General features: G+C 41.2%; 1 protein-coding gene across 1 annotated transcript in view; it reads left to right on the top strand.

Moving 5' to 3' along the window:
- The window catches only part of LOC122557980 (uncharacterized), a 188680-nt gene that overhangs the window by 4658 nt on the left and 168224 nt on the right, over window positions 1-15798 (top strand). The gene's annotated exons all lie outside the window — the stretch shown is intronic.

Below are 15798 nucleotides of genomic sequence, written 5' to 3'. Positions count from 1 at the left end.
AATCATCTAGACAAAGCAGCTCACTTGATTGGTACCCCTATTCACCAACTTAAACACTCACTCCTCCCATAACTGACAAACAATTGCAGCAGCATCTACTATTGACAATGTGTAATGCAACAACTCTCCAAGACTCTTGCAACAACACCTTTCAAATTGACAGCATCTACCACTAAAAGATCATGGACTGCAGATGAATGTGAAAATCTGAAAGTTTCTCTCCACACATCATGCTGAGTTGGAACTATATCACTGTTCCTTCAGTTGTAGCCAGATTAAAATTATAGAACTCCCTTCCTATGCTGCAACAGCACTGTGGGAGCACATGTACCATATGGACTAGAGCTGTTCAAGAAAGCAGTTTATTGCCTCTTTCTTAAGGTCAATTAGGGATCAACATCAAATGCTGGCAATGTCCAAAATCATGACAGCATAAAATAAAGCATTAGGAGAACATGTTTTTACTCAGTGTAAGCATTGCAGTGTCTACAGGGTGGTTTCTTAGTAAACTATTGGAGAACAGATTGCTGGAGAACCATGAGACCCTGCAAATCTCTTTGAACATTGGTTTCCACAGCCATGATGTCAACAGTCTGAACTGACACGACAGAATGTTATGTGTGCAGGAGAGCATTCAGTGCTTGCATGGCAGCAAACAGACATTGGATGGTATCTGCAATAGAAGATGATACTGTATTATGGAGGGGTCTACAAGTATGCTATTAGAATTAGCCACCACTTTCATGCTGGAAAGAATGGACTTTAGCTGGGTGCAAAACCATAAGCCAAGTTAATGTCAGATTCCTCCATGCTTACAGGCAGGGACAGCAGGTTTTCTTACAGGCCTACAGCCATGCCAACTATTTCATTGTACGCTGTGTATCTTCTTCTTCCACTATGTCAATCATCCCTGATTGATGTGTTAATCGAAGTCCTTTGCAGCAGAACTCTTGCAAAACTATGCTGTGTGTGATTTTGGTACCCACTCAACCCCTTTATCTTGCCTGGCTGCAGACTCCTTGTGCCTGTGTCTCACCAAGTGTAGCTCCCACCTTTCAACTTTCCTCTAAAATACATGCTGTGTTAGCATCTGAATTAGTAGCTATAATTGTGAAATTGAGTAACAATGCTTCTTCATCATCCATTTCTTTTTATAATTCCATCTGTTTTTTCCCTCCACTGTTTGATCTACTTTCCATTCCTGGTTATCTGAAAAGATGAAAACAGTAAGCTACAGCTGTATAAGGGTAGACAGGGAATGTAGAAAATGTCTGGTCATATATCTGTAAATAAAGAAACAAAAGATTGTGGGATAATAAACGTGAAGTACTGCAAATACTGGAAAACTGAAACAAATGAAAAACGTGTTGGACAAACTCAGTAGGTCTGGCAGCATCTGTGGAAACAGAAACAGAATTAACATTTCAAGTCCAAAGACTCTTCTACAGAACTTTTGTTTTCATGAATTTAAGTGAGGAGAGACTGATCAAGGGAGATAAAATAGGGTGAATATAGGAAGAAATATATTCAATAGGGCAGAACAGGCACTCAGTCTCTGCAAGGTAGAAGTCAGCAGACCAGCTGACAACAGGACTACCATTATTGGTAGATTTGATAACCTAGTCAGGGTTGGATCTGAGAGAACAGAGTGCAGCAGGTTCAGAGGAGACAAATTAAAGTGGGTGAGGGGAGCAGAGAAATGAAAGCAGCTGATGTTACGTCGACAGTTCTTGATGAAGAGATCAAGTGCAGGCAAGCGGTTGGAGGAGGGGTCCAGATAGAGGAGGAGTATTGGAAATGGATGAAAGGGTTGAGTGATGTCGAGAGGATTCTTTTCCAAAGAAGTTGGCATGGAGATGAAGAAGATGTAAAAGAAGTTCAGTGTAATGTTTTGTCCAAAATTCATTGAAGTGGTTTTGTAATTGGACAAAGTTAAGCCCTTTTCTGGAGTCATATTGGACTCAAACTAATAACTCTATTTCCCTCTCCACAAATGCTGCTGCACCTGCTGAGTTTCCCCAGCACCTTCTGTGTTTGTTCGAGATTGTAATGTAATTGGGAAGGGGAATTGAATGGAGAATTAGGTTTAGAAATACTGTTATCATATGGTTTCACTCTTCTGGCCTCATCATTTGCAATCCCAATGCACAGGATATTCTGCTCCATAGGGGTAAGTACATGGAGCCATATCTAATACCTCTGCTTGTCCTGTAAAAAGGTAGGAGATGTGTCAGTGAGTGTAGTTCAGTGTGTTTGGGTAATATGATTGACATGGTAGAATAGCTGGTCATGTTTGTAAACTATGAGTGTGGGTATCAGACTTGCAGCAGTGCTCAGTGTGTGATGGTGTGCTATGGCTATTAATGTTATGTAATGTATGGGTCATGATTGATCAAAATTATTGGTTGTTGAGTAACAAATTCCTGATGCATTAATAAAATGAAGAGTTAATGATGCAGTTCTCAGGATATGACACTTGAAAATTTATTTATCGGCTTGGTCACTCCTGTGAGGCCATTGAACTTTTTATAACACTGAAATCAGACACTCAGTTTGACTCCTGAAATTGACCTTCATGCCAATCTGCTCCAACAACCTCAGAGGTTGTCTCAATCAATGTTTGAGCAACCAACAGAAAAAAACAAAATTAAAGCATGTCTGAGTTAACTTGTGCTGGACTTTTGGGAAGTCTGCTTTTCCCAGTTTCCCAAATACTTCCACACACTCAGAACTCATTTCCAGGCTAAAATCTTTAACTGTTAATGAGTATATTGGTGTTATGGCTAGAACATAGAACATATAACAGTACAGCACAGGAACAGGCCCTTAGGCCCACTCTGTCTGTTCCAAACATATGCCATTCTAAACTAATCCCATCTGCCTGAATGTAGTCTTTCCATTCCCTGCCTATTCATGTGTCTGTCTAACTGCCATTTAAATGTTGTTATAATGAATGCTTCTACTACCTTCCTTCGCAGCATGTTCTAGATACCTATAACATCTGTGTAAAAAAACCTGCCTTGCACTTCTCCTTTAAACTTAAACCTATGCCCCTAACATTTGATTTTTACGAAAATGCGAAAAAGACTCTGACTATCCACCCTTCCCATGCCCTTCAATCTTATATATTTCTATCAGATCATCCCTCAGCCTCTGTTGCTCTAGCAAAAACACGTGTGCTCTCCTGATAGCTAATATACTCCAATCCAGGCAATATATTGGTAAACCTCTTTCTCACTCTCTCCAAATATCCTTAATGTAGTGTGGCAACCAGAACTGCGCAAAAAACTTCAAACGTGGCCTAACTAAAGTTTAATAAAGCTGCACTATTACTTGCCAACTTTTGTATTCAATGCCCTGACCAATGAAGACAAGCATGCCATAAACCTTCTTTACCACTTTATTCACTTGTGATGCTATGGAACTGTGGACTTGCACCCCAAGATTGCTTTGTATATCAATGCTCCTATGAGTCCTGCCATTTACTAGACATTTTCCTCTTGCATTTGGCCTCTTTAAATGCATCACCTCACACTTGTCCAGATTAAACTCCGTCTGTTGTTTCTCCATCCAACTTTCCATCTGATCAATATCCTGCTATATCCTTTGTCAACTTTCCTCACTACCAAAATCCAGCAACATTAAGATTGACAAGTCGCCAGGCCTGGACCAGATTTGTCCTTGGCTGCTTTGGGAAATGAGAAATGCAATTGCTTCGCCACTTGCGAAGATCTTTGCATCCTCGCTCTCCACTGGAGTTGTACCTGAGGACTGGAGAGAGGCAAATGTAATTCCTCTCTTCAAGAAAGGAAATAGGGAAATCCCCGGCAATTACAGACTAGTAAGTCTCACATCTGTCATCTGCAAGGTGTTAGAAAGGATTCTGAGGGATAGGATTTATGACCATCTGGAAGAGCATGGCTTGATTAAATGCAGTCAACACGGCTTTGTGAGGAGCAGGTCATGCCTCACAAACCCTATCATGTCCTTTGAAGATGTGACCAGAAAAGTTGATGAGGGTCGAGCTGTGGATGTGGTGTATATGGACTTCAGCAAGGCATTTGATAAGGTTCCCCATGGTAGGCTCATTCAGAAGGTCAGGAGGAATGGGATTCAGGGGAACATAGCTGTCTGGATACAGAATTGGCTGGCCAACAGAAGACAGCGAGTGGTAGTAGAAGGAAAATATTCTGCCTGGAAGTCTGTGGTGAGTGGTGTTCCATAGGGCTCTGTCCTTGGGCTCTACTGTTTGTAATTTTTATTAATGACTTGGATGAGGGAATTGAAGGATGGGTCAGCAAGTTTGCATACGACACAAAGGTTGGAGGTGTCGTTGACAGTATAGAGGGCTGTTGTAGGCTGCAGCGGAACATTGACAGGATGCAGAGATGGGCTGAGAGGTGGCAGATGGAGTTCAACCTGGATAAATGCGAGGTGATGCATTTTGGAATGTCGAATTTGAAAGCTGAGTACAGGATTAAGGGTAGGATTCTTGGTAGTGTGGAGGAACAGAGGGATCTTGGTGTGCAGGTACATAGATCCCTTAAAATGGTCACCCAAGTGGACAGGGTTGTTAAGAAAGCATATGGTGTTTTGGCTTTCATTAACAGGGGGATTGAGTTTAAGAGCCGTGAGATCTTGTTGCAGCTGTATAAAACTTTGGTTAGACCGCACTTGGAATACTGCGTCCAGTTCTGGTCGCCCTATTATAGGAAAGATGTGGATGCTTGGGAGAGGGTTCAGAGGAGGTTTACTAGGATGCTGCCTGGACTGGAGGGCTTATCTTATGAAGAGAAGTTGACTGAGCTCGGACTTTTCTCATTGGAGAAAAGGAGGAGGAGAGGGGACTTAATTAAGGTATACAAGATAATGAGAGGTATAATAGAATTGATAGCCAGAGACTATTTCCCAGGGCAGAAATGACTAATACGAGGGGTCATAGTTTTAAGCTGGTTGGAGGAAAGTATAGAGGGGATGTCAGAGGCGGGTTCTTTACACAGAGAGTTGTGAGAGCATGGAATGTATTGCCAGCAGCAGTTATGGAAGCAAGGTCACTGGGAACATTTAAGAGACTACTGGACATGCATATGGTCACAGAAGTTTGAGAGTGCATACATGAGGATCAATGTTCGGCACAACATCGTGGGCTGAAGGGCCTGTTCTGTGCTGTAATGTTCTATGTTCTATGTAACTTTCATGTCATCTGTAAACTTACCAATCAGAAGACCTACATTTTCATCCAAATCATTTATACAAATTACAAACAGCAGAGGTCTCAAAACTGATACTCTTGCTTCTAATATCCATATAAAATACCTTGTGATTCTCCTTATACCAAACCATGTTTGCCAAGGACATTTCATGGACTCTTTTAGCCCTCCTAATTCCTTGTTTAAGTTCTCTCTTGCTTCATTTATATTCTTCAAGGGCCTTGTCTGATTTCAATAAAGTATTACACCTGCTTCTTTTTTTGACTTATCTTTCAATATTTTTTGTCATCCAAGATTCTGGAATCTTGCCGTCCTTATCTTTCACCTTCACAGGAACACGCTGGTCCTGGACTCTGATCCCCTGGCTTTTAAAAGACTCTGAAATGTCAGATGTGGATTTACCCTCAAACAGCTGCCCCCAATCTAATTTCTCCGTTCCTGCCTAATATTATTGTAATTAGCCTTTATCCAATTTTACCTGAGGTCCAATGTTATCCTCATCTATCACTATCTTAAAACTTACAGAATTATGATCACTGTCCCAAAGTACTCCCCCACTGAAACTTCAATCACGTGGCCAGGTTTATTCCCAAATACAAGGTCTGGTATAGCCCCTTCCCTAGATGAACTATCGACATATTGTTTCAAGAAGCCCGTTTGGATGCACCTAACAAATTCTGCTCCATCTAAGCCTCTGGCACAGAAGGAGTCCCAGGCAATGTGGCAAGTTAAAATCACTCACAAAAATAACCTTGTTGTTTTTATATCTTTCGATGATATGCTTACACATTTGTTCTTCTATCTCCCATTGATTATTGGGAGGACTGTGGTATAAAACCTGATTGCACTTTTCTTATTCCTGAATTCTACCCATAATCTTTGCCTGATCAGCCCTGATACCCCAAGATGTCTTTTCATAGGGTAGCTTTGACCTTCTCCTTAATAAGTAATGCAACTTCCCCATCCCTTTTACATTCCTATCACACTGAAACATCTAAACCTTGGAACGTTGAGCTGGCAGATCCACCCTTCTCTCAAGCCAAGTTTCTGTAATGGCCACAACAGCATTGTTCCATGTACTAATCCAGGCTCTAAGTTCATCTGCCTTACCTGATATACTCCTTACACTACATTTCAGACCGCCTGTCCTGCCATGTTCATTAACCTGCCCCTACCTGTTCTTGCTATTAGACTTATTTGACCTAACCTTCACATTCTCCTCATACTAAATACAACTGATTCCAAACTCCAACCCAATGGCAGAACGTAGACAGAACTTTCCCCACTTTAGACTTTCTCATAAACTGAAGATTATCTTTGAAGTAGCTGAAGATGATTTGGCCCAATATTCTACCTGAGGAACCATGGGCCCATTTTGTACAGTACTACTGTCCCTACCTATGAGGAGAAAGTGATGGCTGCAGATGCTGGAGATCAGAGCTGAAAATGTGTTGCTGGAAAAGCGCAGCAGGTCAGGCAGCATCCAAGGAGCAGGAGAATCGATGTTTCGGGCATAAGCCCTTCTTCAGGGCATAAGAAGGGCTTATGCCCGAAACGTCGATTCTCCTGCTCCTTTGATGCTGCCTGTCCCTACCTATGGGCCAGGAGACCTGGGTTCAAGTCCCATCTGCTCTAGAAGTGTGTAATAACATCTCTGAATAGGTTGATTAGAAAATATCTACCCTGAATAACTGCTGTGGAGAGGTTCTCTGACTGGGATGATTGAACCTCCACCAACAAAAGCCATTTTCCTTTTGTGTTAGGTATGACTCCAATGAGGAAGTGTTTTCCACCAATTTCCATTAATCTCTCACCATGGGATAGCCTATTTGTGAATAATGCTAGACTCACCAACTATGAGGGTACACATTGTGACATAATGGTGCTTTCTCAGGGTACTCATACTGTTGAGAGAGCATCTCAGCTTCTCCCTCTAGAATCTTCCATCACTTTTGAAGGATTCAGAGGAGATCAAAAATGTAAGTTATTGTTGACATTGATGAATGGGTTCAAATGTAGCAGATAGCTGTCTCGTGAAATGGCAATTTGCACTGTGGTGGTTAACTCGGCGTTAAGCATTGCATGCATAACAGTCTGGCATGAGCTGAAAATGTGTTGCTGGAAAAGCGCAGCAGGTCAGGCAGCATCCAGGGAACAGGAGAATCGACGTTTCGGGCATAAGCCCTTCTTCAGGAAGCCCATTTCCTGAAGAAGGGCTTATGCCCGAAACGTCGATTCTCCTGTTCCCTGGATGCTGCCTGACCTGCTGCGCTTTTCCAGCAACACATTTTCAGCTCTGATCTCCAGCATCTGCAGACCTCACTTTCTCCTAACAGTCTGGCATGTCCATCTCTAGCACATTTTCTGCAGGGAAGATTACAGACTGAGAAAGTGAGGGATTCACTGGTCTCTGTTTTCTCATGGTTTTTTACTTGACTATCTCAATTTTCCCTTTCTGTTAACCCTACTAATGTCCTTGCAGACAGTCTGCCTCCAGAGGCCATGCCCACCAGCAACTGTCCCCCATTTGTCAGTTCAATGACTACCATCTTCATATGTCACTTACATGTGCCCTTGTAACAGGATGAAGTGACCCAGAGACCAATTCACCACACTGAAGATCTTTGAGTGTACAGCCATCATCTACCTGATAAATTTGGCTGGGGCAGCAGGTGTTCTGTTCTCAGAAAGAATCATATTGGACTTGAAACATTAATTCTTTCTCTTTACAGATGCTACTAAACCTGCTGAGCTTCCCAAAATTTGGGGCTGTTTTTATTTCTGTGCAGATGGTGTTTGCTTAACAATGATTGTATACCATTGAAATAGCACATATCAGGACCTCTGCGTTGATGACCTTGCCTTGCCAAGAAATGTTAAAGCTATGCCTGAGACATTGAAATTGGAATTAGGCAGTTTAATACTTGGCTGGGCGAGTGGTGTAGTAGAGAGGGCATTCGATTTCTGAATAATTAGGACCATTTCTGGGGAAGGTGGGACCTGTACAAGAGGGACAGTCTTCACCTAAACAGTGACAGGATCAATATTCTTGCAGGTGGTTTTGCTAGCACTGTTGGGTGGTGTTTAAATTAGTTTGGCAGAGGGGTCAGAACTTAAGGGGAAGCCCTAAGCTATCTAGAGTGGGTGAGAGCTTAAAGAAAAAGAGAATCGAGGTAATAAAAAGCAAGAAGTAGCTGAACAATGTAGCACTAAGATGAATGGAAACCAGGTAGTGACAGAAAAAGAGAAAATGTTTAAAAATAAAGGTTCTTCTGATAGAGTTGTTAGGATTCAAAAATAAGGTATAAAACTAGCATAAGGGCACTTTACCTGAATGCTCATAGCACTCAAAACAAGGTAAATGAGTTGATGGCACAAATCTTTGCAAATGGGTATGATTTAATGGCCATTAAAGAGATGTGGTTGCAGGATGGTTACAACTGGAAGGAAAGGGAGGTGGTGTACCTCTGGTATTTAAGGATGACATCAGAGCAATAGTCAAAGATAATAAAGGTTCTATGGAGAAAAAGGTTGAATCAATGTGGGTAGAAATTAGAAATAGTAAGGGGAAAAAGTCACTGATAGGCGTGATCTATAGACCATGAACTAATAACATCACAGGGGGCAGGCAATAAACAAATAATTGATGCATGGAAAAATGATATTGCAATTATCGTCGGGGATTTTAATCTGCATATTGATCAGTCAAATCAAGTCAGTTAAAGCAGCCTTGAGAAAGAATTCAGAGAATCTATCTGTGATAGTTTCCACGAACAATATGTAATGGAATCTTCAAAGGAACAGGCTATCATAGATCTGGTCCTGTGTAATGAGACAGGAATAATTAATGATCTCATGTTTAGACATCCTCTCAAAAGGAGCAATCACAGTATGATTAAATTTAAAATACAGGGTGAGAAAGTAAATTCTAATACCAGTTTATTGTGCTTAAACAAAGGAGACTACAATGGGATAAGGGAAGAGTTGTCTAAGGTAGACTGGGAGCAAAGATTATAAGTTGGGACAATTACAATTGAGGAACAGGAGAGGATTTTGAAAGCGATTTTTCAAAACACTCAGCACAGGTATATGCCAGTGAAAAGCAAGGACCATAGGAAAAAGGATAATCAGCTGTGAATAACTAAGGAAATAAAGAAGGGTATCAAATTGAAAGTTAATGCATATGAAGTGACAAAGATTAGTGGGAAACCAGGGGATTGTGAAATCTTTAAAGGTCAACAGAAAGTTACGATAGCTCAGAATATAAAAACAGATAATAAAAGTTCCTACAAAATTATAAAACAAAAAAGAGTGGTTAAGGTAAATATTGATCCTTTAGAGAGCAAGAAGGAGGATTTAACAATGGGAAATGAGGAAATAATCTCAGCATTCAACAGTTATTTTGTGTCGGGCTTCATATTGGAAAATACAAATATCATGTCAATATTTGATGACAAGGAGGCTATGGCTCCTGAGACTAGAAATGATCATCATCACTAAGAAGTAGTATTGGGCAAACTAATGGGGTGAAAAGTAGATAAGTTTCCTGGCCCTGATGGAATGCATCCCAGGGTACTAAAAGAGATGGAGGGAAAAATACCAAATGTACATATGGTACTTTACCAAAATTTGCTGGACATAAGGGAACTTCCAGCAAATCGGAAAACAGCAAATATGTTTAAAAAAGGGGTAGAAAGAACTAAAGGCCTGTTAGCTTAACTTCTGTAGCAGGAAATGTATTATTAAAGTAGGAATAGTGAGACATTTAGATAGAAATTGTCCCATTGTGAAACACAGCATGGTTTCATGAAAGGCAGGTCACGTTTGACTAATTTATTGGAATTCTTTGAGGACATTACAAGTGAGTCAGACAATGGGGAACTGGTGAATGTGGTGTATTTGGATTTCTGGAGGGCATTTGGCAAGATGCTGCCCAAAAGGCTGCTGCATAATACAAAGGTGCATGGCATTATAGGCAATGTATTAGTATAGACAGAAGATTGGTTAACTAATGGAAAGTAAAGAGTGGGGATAAATGGGCATTTTTCTGGGTGGCGATCAGTGGCTTGTGGTGTGCCTCAGGGATCAGTGTTGGGACCACAATCATTTACAATTTACATTGATGATTTGGAGTTGGGGACCAGGTGTAGTGCGTCAAAGTTCGCTGGTGACACTAAAATGAGTGTAAGAGCAAAGTGTGCAGAGGACATTGAAAGTCTGCAGAAGGATATAGCTAGGTTAATTTAGTGGGCAAGGCTCTGGCAGATGGAGTACAATGTTGGTAAATGTGAAGTCAACCATTTTGGTAGGAATAACAGCAAAATGGACTATTATTTAAATGGTGAAAAATTGTAGCATGCTGCTGTATAAAGGGAACTGTGTGCCCTTGTGCATAAATCACAAAAAGTTGGTTTGCATTTGCAGCAGGTAATAAAAAAGGCAAATGAAATATTGTTCTTCATTGCTAGAGGGATGGAGTTTAAAAAAAAGGAGTTTATGCTGGAGCTGTATAGGATGCTGATGAGGCCACACCTGGAGTACTGTGTACTGTTTTGGACTGCTTACTTGAGAAAGGATGAATTAGCATGAGAGGGGGTACAGAGGAAGTTCACTACATTGATTCTAGAGTTGAGAGGGTTGGCTTATGAGGAACCAAACTCATTGAAATTTAGAAGAATGAGTGGGGATCTTACTGAAACATATAATTATGCTGGAAATAGATAAGATAGAAACATGGAGGTTGTTTCCACCTGCAAGTGAAACTAGAACTGGGGGTCATAGCCTACATAGAATATAGAACACAACAGTGCAGCACAGGCCCTTCAGCCCTTGATGTTTCGTAACCCTGTGAAACTAATCTGAGGCCCATCTAATCTACACTATTCCATTCTCATCCACATGCCTATCCAATGACCATTTAATTGCCCATAAAGGTGGCGAGTCTACAACTGTTGCAGGCAGTGCATTCCACGCCCCTACTACTCTCTGAGTAAAGAAACTAGCTCTGACATCTGTCCTATACCTATCACCCCTCAATTTGAAGCTATGCCCACTTGTGCTAGCCATCACCATCCTAGGAAAAAGGTTGTCACTGTCCACCCGATCTAACCCTCTGATTATCTTATGTGTCAATTAAGTCACCTCTCAACCTTCTTCGCTCTAACGAAAATAGCCTCAAGTCCCCCAACCTTTCCTCGTAAGACCTTCCCTCCATACCAGATAACATCCTTGTAAATCACCTCTGAACCCTTTCCAAAACTTTCACATCCTTCCTATAATGCAGTGACCAGAACTGCATGCAATACTCCCAAGGGCAGCTGCACCAGAGTTTTGTACAGCTGCAGCATGACCTCACGGTTCCGCAACTCAATCCCTTTACTAATAAAAGCTAACATACTGTATGCTTTCTTAACAGCCCTATCAAACTGGGTGGCAACTTTGAGGGATCTATGTACATGGAGACCAAGATCTCACTGCTTATCTACATTACCAAGAATCTTACCATTTGCCCAGTACTCTGCATTCCTGTTGCTCCTTCCAAAGAAAATCATCTCACACTTTTCTGCATTAACCTTCATTTGCCACCTCTCAGCCCAAATCTGCAGCTTATCTGTGTTCCTCTGTGACCTACAACATCCTTCGACACCATCCACAATTGTACCGACCTTAGCGTCATCCGCACATTTACTAACCCTTCTATGCCCTCATCCAAGTCATTTATAAAAATGACAAACAGCAATGGACTCAAAACAGGTCCTTACGGTACACTATTAGTACCTGAACTCCAGGATGAACATTTCCCATCAACCACCCCCCTCTAAGTTTTTTCAGCAAGCCAATTTATGAACCAAACCACTAAAGTGCCCTCAATCCCATGCCTCCATATTTTGTGCAGTAGCCTACCATGGGGAACCTTATCAAATGCCTTACTGAAATTCATATACACTACATCAAGCACTTTATCCTGTTTGGTTACCTTCTCAAAGAACTCAATAAGGTTTGTGAGGCATGACCTACCCTTCACAAAACCGTGCTGACTATCCCTAATCAACGTATTCCTCTCAAGGTGGTTATGAATCTTATCTCTTATAACCTTTTCCATCTTTACCCACAACCAAAGTAAGGCTCACTGGTCTACAATTATCAGGGTTGTCTCTACTCCTCTTTTTTGAACAAGGGAACAACATTTGCTATCCTCCAGTCTCCTGGTACAATTCCTGTAGACAATGACAATGTAAAGATCAAAGCCAAAGGCTTTACAATATCCTCCCTGGCTTCCCGCGAATCCTAGGATCAATCCCATCCAGCCTAGGGAACTTATCTATTTTCACACTTTTAAGAATTTCTAACACCTCCTCCTTGTGAACCTTAATTCCATCTAGTCTGGTAGCTTGTTTCTCAGTATTCTCCTCAACAACACGGTCTTTTCCCAGTGTGAATACTGACGAAAAATATTCATTTAGTGCTTTCCCTATCTCCTCTGACTCCACACACAACGTCCCAATACTGTCCTTGATTGGCCCTAATCTTACTCTAGTCATTCTGTTATCTCTATATACCTAAAGAGAGCTTTAAGGTTTTCCCTAATCCTTTCCATCAACAAATTCTTGTGTCCCCTTCTCACTCCTCTTAGCTCTCTCTTTAGGTCTTTCTTGGCTAACTTGTAACTCTCAAGCGCCCTAACTGAGCCTTCACGTCTCATCCTAACATAAGCCTTCTTCTTCCTCTTGACAAGAGTTTTAACTTCCTTAGTAAACCACAGCTCCCACGCTCGACAACTTCCTCCCTGTCTCACAGGCACAAACTTATCAAGGACATGCAGTATCTGTTCCTTGAATAAGTTCCAAATTTCAATTGTGCCCATCCCTGCAGTTTCCTTCCCCATCCTATGCATCCTAAATCTTGTCTAATCGCATCATAATTGCCTTTTCCCGAGCTGTAGCTCTTGCCCTCTGGTGTATACCTATCCCTTTCTATTGCTAAAGTAAACATAATTGAATTGTGCTCACATACCTCCAAATCTAACATGCAGCCGGATTCATTACCCAGTACCAAATCCAATATGGTCTCGCCTCTTGTTGGCCTGTCTACATACTGGATCTGGATACCATCCTGCACACAATGGACAAACACTGACCCATCTAAAGTACTTAAACTGTAGTATTCCCAGTCAATATTTGGGAAGTTGAAGTCCCCCTTAACAACTACTCTGTCATTCTCACTCCTATCGAGAATCATCTTTGCTACCCTTTCCTCCAAATCGTTGGAACTATTTGAAGGCCTAGAGAAAACTCCCAACAGGGTGACCTTTCCTTTCGTGTTTCTAATCTCAGCCCATATTACCTCAGTTGACAAGTCCTCAAATATCCTTTATGCAACCATAATACTGTCCTTGCCTAACAATGCCACACCTCCAACTCTTTTACAATCTTCTCTGTTCTTACTGAACATCTAAATCCCAGAATCTGCAACAACCATTCCTGTCCCTGCTCTCCCATGTCTCTGAAATGGCCACAACTTCAAAACCCAGGTACCAACTCATGCTGGAAGTTCACCCACCTTATTCTGGAGCCTCATAATAGGTGGGAGCAGATTTAGGACTGAGTTGAGGAGAAACGTTTCCTCCCAAAGCGCCATGAATCTGTGCAAATCCCTGTCCACTGAAGCAGCTGAGACTACCTCATTGAATGTTTTAACACAAGATAGATTGTTTTATAGATATTTTTATTAGAAATTTAACATTTTTACAAGTTTACAAAAATAAACAAAACTCTCAAGTAGAAACATTGATATACAATTAAATCTTAAATATATAATAACCAAAATTTAACAAAAGAAAAATACCGAGGAAAAAATAACAAAACTCAACTAACTACTACTCTAACCTACAACTAACCACAGTGTATATTTAAGTCTCTTACATTATTCAAATAAGAGAAAGAGAGAAAAAAAAACAGCGGATAACATAGAAATTGGGTAGTGAGATACATGCTCGGAATGTGTTAACATCAAATATAACAAAACCCGTATTCGTGCGGGATTCCTCTCCGAAGGGGCCCCGGACCAGCCAGGTTCGTAATCTCAATTAACTAAAAGCCCTTGTTAGGATAGCTGAAATATCTGTCTTCATATAATTCAAGAAGGGCTGCCATATTTTATAAAATAATTCGGTCTTTCGGTGCACCATATTTGTAAGGAAGTCAAGGGGAATACATTCCATAATTAATCTGTGCCAATTTAAAAGTCTAGGGGGGCCCTCAGCCACCCAGTTTACCAAAATATTTTTCCTTGCACAGAAAGAGAGAATAGAAAATAGTCTCTTCCCATGCATGTCCAGGGAGGATAAGTTCGAAAAGCCCAAAAGGAGAGAAACGGGGTCCACTTTAATTTCCGTTCCTAAAATTTCTGTCAGGGTACTTGTTACTTTAGTCCAGTATCTACGGATCCATAGACAATGTACAAGAGTGCCCACCTCTATTTTACGTTTGGGACACATTGGGGATGCCCCTGCCTTAAACTTTGCCAATCGATCCGGTGCTATATGGGCCCTATGAAGTATCTTGAGCTGGATAGCCTGAGTTCTGTTACAGATGGTGATTCTTCCAGCGTTTTCCCAAATGTCATTCCACGTTTCTATAGAGATTTCTAGTCCCAATTCCTGATCCCATGTTTTAAGCAGATTGTCCACATCTCCCGATACTTCATCATGTAGTAAATGATAAATAGTACTGATGGAGGATAACCCCATTGGTCGTAGTACTCTACATTCTCTATCTGATTTATAAAGACTATCTAATAATGTAGTCTTCTTCTGTATATAATCTCGAATTTGGAAGTATCGATAGAGGTCTCCATTAGGTAATTCAAATTTCTGACGCAGCTGTTCAAAAGACATCAGGACCCCATCTTCAAATAGGTCCCCTAGACATGAGATACCCCTGAATCTCCGGAGTTTAAAAGAGGCATCTGTAAACCCCGGTTGGAATCCCCATGCTCCCACTATCGGCGCACAGGGGGATGTTTTATGTGAGTTGCCCTCATTTTGCCGCATTATATTCCAAGCTTTAATTGTATTTAGTATTATAGGGTTTTTACAGTGATCCGTAATGATTTTCCTCTTGTCTGAAAATAAAAGGTTAATAAGTGGGCATTTTACTTGAGAAGCCTCGATGCCAGCCAGATTGGGTCTTGTTTGATCCACAATCAATCAGCTATGTAACTTAATAAGGAACTTAACTGATATTTCCTAAAATCTGGGAAGTCTAATCCTCCCCTTGCCTGTGGAAGCTGTAGCTTCTTCAGCTTAATGAGGGGCCGTCTATGATTCCAGATAAAGGAACCCAACCAGCCATATAATTTACATAGTGCCAGCCTCGGCAGCATCACCGGAAGCATTCTCATAGGGTATAGGAGACGGGGCAGGACATTCATTTGAATTAGTGCTATTCTACCCAGCCAGGAAATTGGAAGGTCTCCCCATCGCAGGAGGTCCTGCCTTATCCTTTCCAGTAAATGCACAAAGTTAGCCTTGTATAAGTGACCAAATACTGGGGTAATAAAAATACCTAAATATAAGAAACCCTCCAGG

This window comes from Chiloscyllium plagiosum, unplaced genomic scaffold, assembly GCF_037043375.1.
Source record: "Chiloscyllium plagiosum isolate Xiang-an unplaced genomic scaffold, Cpla_swu_hap1 HiC_scaffold_18, whole genome shotgun sequence".
Taxonomy (NCBI): domain Eukaryota; kingdom Metazoa; phylum Chordata; class Chondrichthyes; order Orectolobiformes; family Hemiscylliidae; genus Chiloscyllium; species Chiloscyllium plagiosum.
This window is presented reverse-complemented; position numbering and strand designations above follow the sequence as displayed.